Here is an 8,945-nt window from a genome sequence, read left to right on the forward strand (position 1 = left end):
TCTCCCGGACGGGCGAACGGACAAACGTGCAGGGTAAATATATCAAGGACTTAGGAAACAAAACTCTTTAGAAACAGATTACAGAAGAAGAATCTGTCTGACAAAGGAGATGGTATAATGCCGAAACTGTAACACAAGTTGCCGATGCTAGTGTCCTGCTCCTGATGATGTCCTGTAATTCAGCTCTCTAGAAGCGACATTGTGTGGAGAGAAATGGTGTGTATTGCGAGAGTTGATTTTTCGTGATAGTCTTTACACTGCTAACTGCACGAATTCAAGCCCTGGTCGTGGTTCGCAACCAAATCCCGACATTCAGAATTTAGGTGTTGCATAAGAACCCAAAACCCAAACCCTCAATCTGTATTATAACATAAGTAATTGGTATAAGATATTTTCTCTTTCCTTTGGTAAGCTTTTTATTTAAATATTACAGCAGTGACGACTCTTGAGGGAAGTCAATTCGGTAAAAAGTTGCAGTTTTATTGCTACAAGCCAAGCAAAGAATACTTTCCTAATAAGTTACCATAAGTTTCTAAAATACTAAAATTAAGACACTTGATAAGTTTCCTTTCCTTATCTTGTAGCAATGAAATTGTAATTTTTACTTAGGTAAATACCCTCAAAATCCATTACTGGATTACAGCATTGTAAAATGTCTTCCGCTTACAAAAATTGTAATGCTAATCTTTGAATGTCAAGAAATATAATGTCATACTCACGTAAAAACACATCCCTAAAATATAACTATTGCATTATCGGAGAGTTTAAGGACCTCAGGGTCAATTTTTACACCAACCTAACATTTTCCCACCACTTAAAAAATCGTTAAATTTAAACTTGAATACGCTGCCGAAATCTGGAACCTTGCAAGCAAAAAATTTAGCCGCAAAATAGAAATGATACAATCAAAATTCGCAAGGTACTTATTTTTCTAGGAAACAGGCATATATCATAAATTTGAAACATACCAATCTTTAATTAAACAACTGAACATTCTATCGCTTAACAGCAGAAAAAAAGTTCGCTAAGTTCCCAACGACAGAAGATGACTGACTTACTTCACTGTAGAACATTAAAAACCAATATAATAAAAAATTCAACTATTTGGAGCATAAATGTGACGTCTACAACCAACTTTATGTGGTTGATCCAAGTATTGACATATTCAGAATGTCCTTCAGCAAATTTAAGTAAGCAGTAAATTCTTTAAGTGACAAAATTAATGATTAACCAGTCATTAAAATTATCACTTGTGTGCTTATCCTTCTGTTACATGTTTATCTGCTGTTATGAGTACTGTAAATAGGTATCTTTACCTGTAGTATTCTCTATAAGTAAATAAATAAAATAAAGAAAGGAAGATGTATTTTTTGCCTAATCGATTTGTCTGTAAAATCCATGATTTTTTTATTAATATTTTAATATTAAATGGAACTCGAACTGAAAAAAGAAATCTTATAACGACGCAATATAAAGTGAAAAGTCTGTTCAACATATATAACGGTAAAGGCCTTGTATTCCTCACTCTGCTATTAGATAATGCTACAACCTATTTGTCCAAACATGTTCAGAAAATGTAATGCAATTACCTACTCCAAGGGCGAAACTTCAACTCGGCTGAGAGAACTTTCGTCTTCGTCTAACAAACAATGTTGTGGTCTTCTAAAGCAGGATTGTAATCTTGGGTCAAGGACAGGGAGCGTTAATTTTCTAACATTGATGAGAATTTAGCATTCATTTTTCATGTCATTGTCTCTTTAAGTCCCTTGTGAAGATGTGGACAACTTTGCTACGAACTTCAGAATTTATCGCTTTTTTAAAAAAATAATTTAATTTATTCATAACTTATGTGTATTTTGAAAGTTACATCTTAGAATAATATAAGGACAAGATATTTGACAGACAGTTGGTCTGAGATAATTCTTCCTTTAATTTATTTATATAGTCAATAATAATTATGGAAATGTGCAAAAAGACTTTCTTTTTCTTACAAACACTTACGTAACACGTTAAGGGTGGCATTAAGCGTAAAATGAATAATTTAATGACAGATTGTGTAATACATATCCAATCATACGCATTTGCTAGCCGTCAGTTAAATCTATATTTTACTACAATCTATATTGATGTTTTGGTAGTGTTATTCGTATTTACATTATTAAAAACAATTATTTCCGATTGAATACTGTGTGACGCAAGAGTTTCCTGCTCTCCTTCTCATTAAATAACACTGGAGGGACAAGGAACACGCAAGAGAAACCTAACGTTAGTGAATGGTAATGTAGACACAAACAAAAACATCGACAGCATAGTAGATTATTTTGCAGATACGCAGATTCGTGATTACGCCTACAATACTAACAGTTAGTTATACTGTTCGAGTACCTCATCTCCTCTCTTTTGCAGAACGTAGTCCTCACGGCAATTTCTCTGATTGTATCAAAACACACTCTTCGACGTTATACATCAACCAATTGGGAATGGCTAAACTTAATAGATCCGTTTTTTTAAGAAACAGAAATCCAATTTTATCTATTATATTATTGCTGTCAGAACTACTTGAGACTATAGATTATTTACTCATAGAAAGGGGACTTTATGACTATAGACTCTGAGAAAGTGGACTACATTTATAAAGATGACCTTAGCGCCGTCTATTAGTATGCGAGTCAAGTTACATATCAAACTACACTCGATATGCTATTTCATTTTTTGCTTACTATTTTTAAGAATAAATATTTAATTTCAAGTAATATGTGTTACTGTTAGATGTGGGAGTCGCTATTAAGAGTATATAGGAACATGTAATGAAATGAAATCTTTAAGTTTTACGTCCCACGCGTATGCCAGCTAGGCTAAAGAAGATGAGGATGATGAGAAATGAATATAATGGTGAAATGAAGAAAGTAGAAGGAAACGGGAGAACCCCGAGAAAACCCACGCACACGGTGTTTGTCCACCACAAAGCTCACTTGGCGCGAGCTGGGATCGAATCAAGAACTTCAGCACCAGAGGTGAACGTTCTACCACTGAGACACAGCGGCCCCTATTAGGAGTAAGGTGTCACTTTCAGGAAGGTTTGTGTCACAGATAAAACTAAATGTGTCACTGTTAAGAACATGTGTACCAATGTTAGGACTGTTTACGATAATTGTCATATATTTACATTGTCTTTTTACCCTTTGAAAGTATAAAATAATCTTTTAAATTTCATTATCAAGGTTTAATTGAAATGTTGCCTACATTTAAAGACCTCCATAAAGTAACGTTGAACATCGAAATTATTGTAATGTTGAGTGTCCATCGAAATAATGTTATTATAACACTGTAAACATTCGCACAAGAAATAAATATTACTTGACATTAGAAAAATCTTTAGTTTGACTTTTACCTAATTTGAATATTAAGTAAACTTATATTTGTCTACTTACAGTACTTTCATTTGTGACTAATGTAATAAGTTTAAAAAATGTGATATACAAAATTATTTTAGGAAGGTCTTTATATTAGTTGGTATATTATTTATGTTGCTAATACTGTAAAAATACAAAATACGATGTTTAAACTAGGGATGCGCACGAGACGAGTCGAGACAGGATTTTCCTGACAAAATTTGAGTCTAGACACGGCTCTTCCAATAGAAAAATATACATTTTTCGAGTCGAGACATTACCTTTACAGCACATTTTCGAGACGAGACGTATGCAAGTTTTTAGGTACATCGCGAGACGAATGCTAGTCATCCTCTTGTTCGACTTAGGACTGTAAAAATTATCGAAATACTAAGTATTGGTATTTCAGAATACCGAAATTTTGATATTACTTATACCGAAATACTGAACCATACTGGAAATACTGAACCATACTGGAAACCAAAATACCGAAATCTAGAAATACGGAACAATTTTAGAACGATATTTTTAATGATTTTTTCTTTATTTCCTCTCTTGTGAGATCCAAAGCGCATGAGCTCCTACCGGAAACCAACCCATGCTTTTCGAACCAAATGTGCGTAGGCTAACCATGTAGCGACGAAGGAGCTCTTAGATATTTCTGTTTTGCTATATATCGATACTCTTTCGCACTAGACGAAAGTTGAAAGATCTGCAAGTTGAAAGGAAGAATGAAAAAAATAAAACATATGACCTAAAGATCTCAGATGGAATGAAAAAAAGCACTAAAAAGCACTAAGAAACGAAGTCATTGAAACTATATTAACTCGGAAGATGAAAGTGACGAAGAAACTGAAAAAAGTGTTAAGAATGTGCGTAGGGTTGTGGTTAAGGCTTATGTATAATTTTTTTTTTTAACGTTTTAAAGTATGTGTCCGTTCCCCATCCTAGATGAACTATGACGCATTACTCGATTTATTGTTAAAAATAGTGTTAGTGTTCATCTTATCTAGTCTTTTGGTAGAGGTTTTCCATTTAAAATATAATAATGTATTTTTAATTCTTACGAGGGAATCTATCCAAGTGTAACTTTCACTTCGAGTCGAGACTATGGCCGTTGGATACCTTGTTCCAAAAGAACATAACACGAAAAGGGATACATCCTCGATCGCAACCGTTGCGGAGATATAAACGTGAAAAGTTAGAAATTGAGCTCCATACTATACATTACAAAGTCAGATTCCGGGTCAGATGTTTCGGAAACGGTCAGGTAAGGAAACTCATTGAATACATATGAAATTAGTTTGGGGAGCACAGCACCTTTTGAATGAAAAATTTATGTCCCCGGGGCACTCGCAGGGTCCCAGGAGGGGTCCAACTCAAAATTTACAAATGGAACTGAGGGTCAAGTAGCATATTGTATGAAAGCTATTGTTAAATAAAAGAAGATAGAACAAATCTCAACTCTCTACGATAACCCTGTGCAAACGGGCAACTGGTTAAAATGTCAATACAACCTACACCAGAAAATATATGGCCACGCTTCTAAATCCATTAAATTGCGACAATAACAAAACAGAAAAACACGTTTGAAAGTGCAAGGTATTGAAGTAAAGCAAATTGCTGCAGAGTATCTTACAGAGTCGCACAACGGACTTTATGCAAGTATAAGTGTGACTCCGAATGACCAATGGACTATAGAATAACCATGGCCATTGGATTTCGAGTCCTAGAAGAGAAAGGATACATTGTCAATCGCAATCGTCTAGGAGGGTGAGAAGTTCAAAATGCAACGGTATATGCTTCGCTTATCGGAACCCCAAATTCTATCGGGGGATGTGCTGAACGAGAAACATGATGGTAAAGACGAAAAGGAGTAACCCTGAAACTGTGAGGCAACTTGGAGAGAAGTGGGCTTGGAGAAAACTGGAATAATGGTGCAGAAATGAAATATATCGGAGGGTGCATTTGAGAGAGACACTCTGCAGCAATTTGCTTTACTTCAATACCTTGTACTTTTAAACGTGTTTTTCTGTTTTGTTATTGTCGCAACCTAACGGATTTAGAAACGTGGTCATAGATTTTCTGATGTAGGATATATTGACATTTTGACCAGTTGCTCGTTTGCACAGGGTTATCGTAGAGAGTTGAGATTTGTTCTATCTTCTTTTATTTAACAATAGCTTTCATACAATATGCTATTTAACCCCCGGTTCCATTCGCAAATTTTGAGTTGGACCCCTCCTGGGACCCTGCGAGTGCCCCGGGGACATAAATTTTTCATTCAAAATGTGCTGTGCTCCCCACACTAATTTGATATGTATTCAATGAGTTTCCTTACCTGACCGTTTCCGAAACATCTGACCCGGAATCTGACTTTGTAATGTATAGTATGGAGCTCAATTTCTAACTTTTCACGCTTATATCTCCGCAACGGTTGCGATCTAGGATGTATCCCTTTTCGTGTTATGTTCTTTTGGGACAAGGTATCCAACGGTCATAGTCTCGACTCGAAGTCAGAGTTACACTTGGATAGGTTCCCTCGTTAGTTTCCAACTTGTCTAAATAGATTTTGATTAAACATAAAGATCAAGACAAGTCAAGATTTTTGGTTTTGTTAAAAGATAAAGATTAGGAAAATGTCAAGATTTTTAGTTTTGTTATTTCGGTAAACACCCTGATATAGCGAATTCCAGCTCTTGTCAGTTTAGTGCATTTTAAAAATATTTGTATTAGATAGTACAAAAAAGAAAGACATTTGAAAAACATGGCAAATAAACCTTAAAGCATTCTATGTTAATATGAGTACAACATTTGTTGATATTATTGAGTAGAATTGGTAGAATGCTACCGAGCTAAACTCGGACTTTTGTCCGTTTGCATTACCATGAGTCCCATCGGGCTTAGAATTGAATGTATTAATATCATAAATAGCTAAGTATGAGAATTTACTCTTAAATATTGTTATTTTGTTTAGCACGATGTGATTAACAAATTGATATTTATCTTATCTTTTGATAATATCACAGTTAAACGAATATTTATTTTAAAGTTTGAGTTTGTCAATAGATTTTGTCTAGAATGTATCTCATTAAGTGCACTGTGTATAATAGGCTTGCTTATGTAATAATTAAAAACTTAATTAGTGTGAGTTTCATCTTAATGGATGATCTGATTGTGGGACAATCTGAATTTTTAAATTTACAAAAAATCCGATTGTCTCAATTTTCTCTAAAATTTACAGCTATTCATATTATTTTGCTCGACTCAGTGAGGTATATTAACTGATATATAATCTTTCGATATTATAGGAATTGTGAATATAGAATAACATAGCTTAAAACAAGGCATTAAGTATATTCAATATACTATTATTGATCTCTCGAGCGTGAGAGACTAGGGTTCGATTCTCAGTGCGAGCTCATATGATTCGGATCCCACGTTCAGTAATGGATCCATATCTAATGATCTAATGTAGGTTCGCTGCTGAAACGGATGGTACACTCTAATTAATCAACTATTATCTTCTGAGTTGTAACATAAAACATTTATCCAATGTTTTCTAAACTAAGAAGATTATTTCATTAGTTTCCACATTTTGAAATGGTGAAATCATAACTTTTGTAGAAATGAATCAAGAAATTTATGTTGTTCCTGTTATAATTACCGTATATAAAACAGATTTCTGCTTGAGGATGGTGCTTTAAATCGAATTAAAACTTGAGTACTGTTTCCTATTGCAGTGTAAAGTTCACTCTTTCATAAAAGTAAAACTGGAAAGGGACATCAAATCGCAATAAATTAATTAATAAATCAATGTAACATAGTAAAAAATATGGCATAGTAAAAGAAAATGCTTTGCAAACAACTGTGAGAAAAATACTATCATGGAGCAAGAATTTTAGTTACCTGGTTTATTAGGTTTTGCTTTAGATATATATTTGCTATGAGTACGTGTTCTGATTAACCCTTCTACCGGAGATTCTAATATTGATGACCTGTATGTAGGGAGTGATGATGGTGGTCGTATTGTCTGCGATAGCTTTGGCTTTTCTTTAGATTGTTTTTCTTTGCCCTCATCCTTTGGTTTCAACGGTGTGGTCCCATTAGCTTCTATAATTTCAAACTTACACTTTAGATTGGAGTCTACCTTCAAGAAAGCACCAACATTATCGAACTCCCCACAGTAATTTGGAGCAGTAAACACGGTGACAAGTTTATCATCAAAGAAAAATTCATATCCACTCTGCGTTACTTGATGTCCTCTACATATAAAGTCAAAATTGTGTTTTTTGAGAAATTCCTCAACAACTTCTGATCCGAATACATATGACACTCCTCGAACATTCTCTCCCCAGGTTTTGACATCATTATCAGGGTCAGCCCAGAGTAAGTCACACAGAAGTCCTGAGTCAGGCACTGATGATGGACGCGGCAGTTGTCTAATTTGGTTCAGATTTCTCAGCTCCGGACTTAACCCACCATGACAACAGAAGATTTTGTCATCAATTATAGCAGCCACTGGTAAACAGTTGAACAACTCAATACAAGATTTCCATAATAGAACATCGTACTTTTCCTTGCACTCTGTGTAGAAGCCATACACTCTATTGACAGCTGCATCTTCATGATTACCACGTAACATGAAGAAGTTTTCAGGATACAGAACTTTGCAGCAAATGAGGACGATGATGGTTTCCACTGATTGTTTTCCTCTGTCGACATAGTCTCCTAAGAAAAGATAGTTTTTCTTAGGCGGGTAACCTCCTCGCTCAAACACTTTCATGAGGTCAAAGAATTGGCCGTGGATGTCGCCACATATATGAACCGGAGCGTCAAGCTCGAGGAGCATAGGTTGTTTCATAACAATAGCCTGAGCTTGATTGATGATCTTCCGCAGTTCATAACCTGGAACCTTAAACCCCGCCAGATCTTTCTCCGTTTTAATATTGAACAGGCTTTCTAAGATGTCAAAAGCACTATAACTGTTCCCAGTAATCATTGTGGATAAAGAATGTCGAACAGAAGTGTCCAAACGCTATCGTTTACTTGTCGAGATGAACAGATTATGGTTATTATTGGAATACATAGTTAGTTGTGTTCTAAGGATGAAGAAACAGATAAACATAATTCTGTGAGTGAACAGGTATTATTATTTCATAGAGTATTTATGTGGTTAGTAGTTAAGTAATGTCTGAGGCGATGAAAATCGCCATTTTGCTCTTCACATTGTCGCGTAGATATAATTCATCATATTAACAATGCCTAGTAAAAATTACGTTAGTTTGTTTCATTGTTATTTTTGTAGGATTAAGTTCTTGGTTACGTTGTTTAGAAAATATCAACTATCCGAGTTACATGTAAATTTTTAAATGAGGTGGATTCATTCAATGTTATCCACATTATAGAGAGATCCCTGGTTCAAGCACCGTAGCATCAAGAGTTATCTAGTTTATTCTCAGCCTTGCATCGTTTCCTGAATTATAATCAGTGTGAACACCCAGCAAAAATATTTCGTACTGGGTGTTCACACTAGTACGTATTAAATTTTAT

The 8,945-nt window shown here is 34.8% G+C and overlaps 1 pseudogene; it reads right to left on the bottom strand.

Moving 5' to 3' along the window:
* Positions 1 to 7,291: 7,291 nt before the first annotated feature.
* On the bottom strand, positions 7,292 to 8,638 carry LOC145662595 (serine/threonine-protein phosphatase alpha-2 isoform pseudogene; annotated as a pseudogene).
* Positions 8,639 to 8,945: the final 307 nt, after the last annotated feature.

The sequence above is a fragment of the Thermobia domestica genome, chromosome 10 (assembly GCF_964235325.1).
Source record: "Thermobia domestica chromosome 10, izTheDome1.hap1.1, whole genome shotgun sequence".
Taxonomy (NCBI): domain Eukaryota; kingdom Metazoa; phylum Arthropoda; class Insecta; order Zygentoma; family Lepismatidae; genus Thermobia; species Thermobia domestica.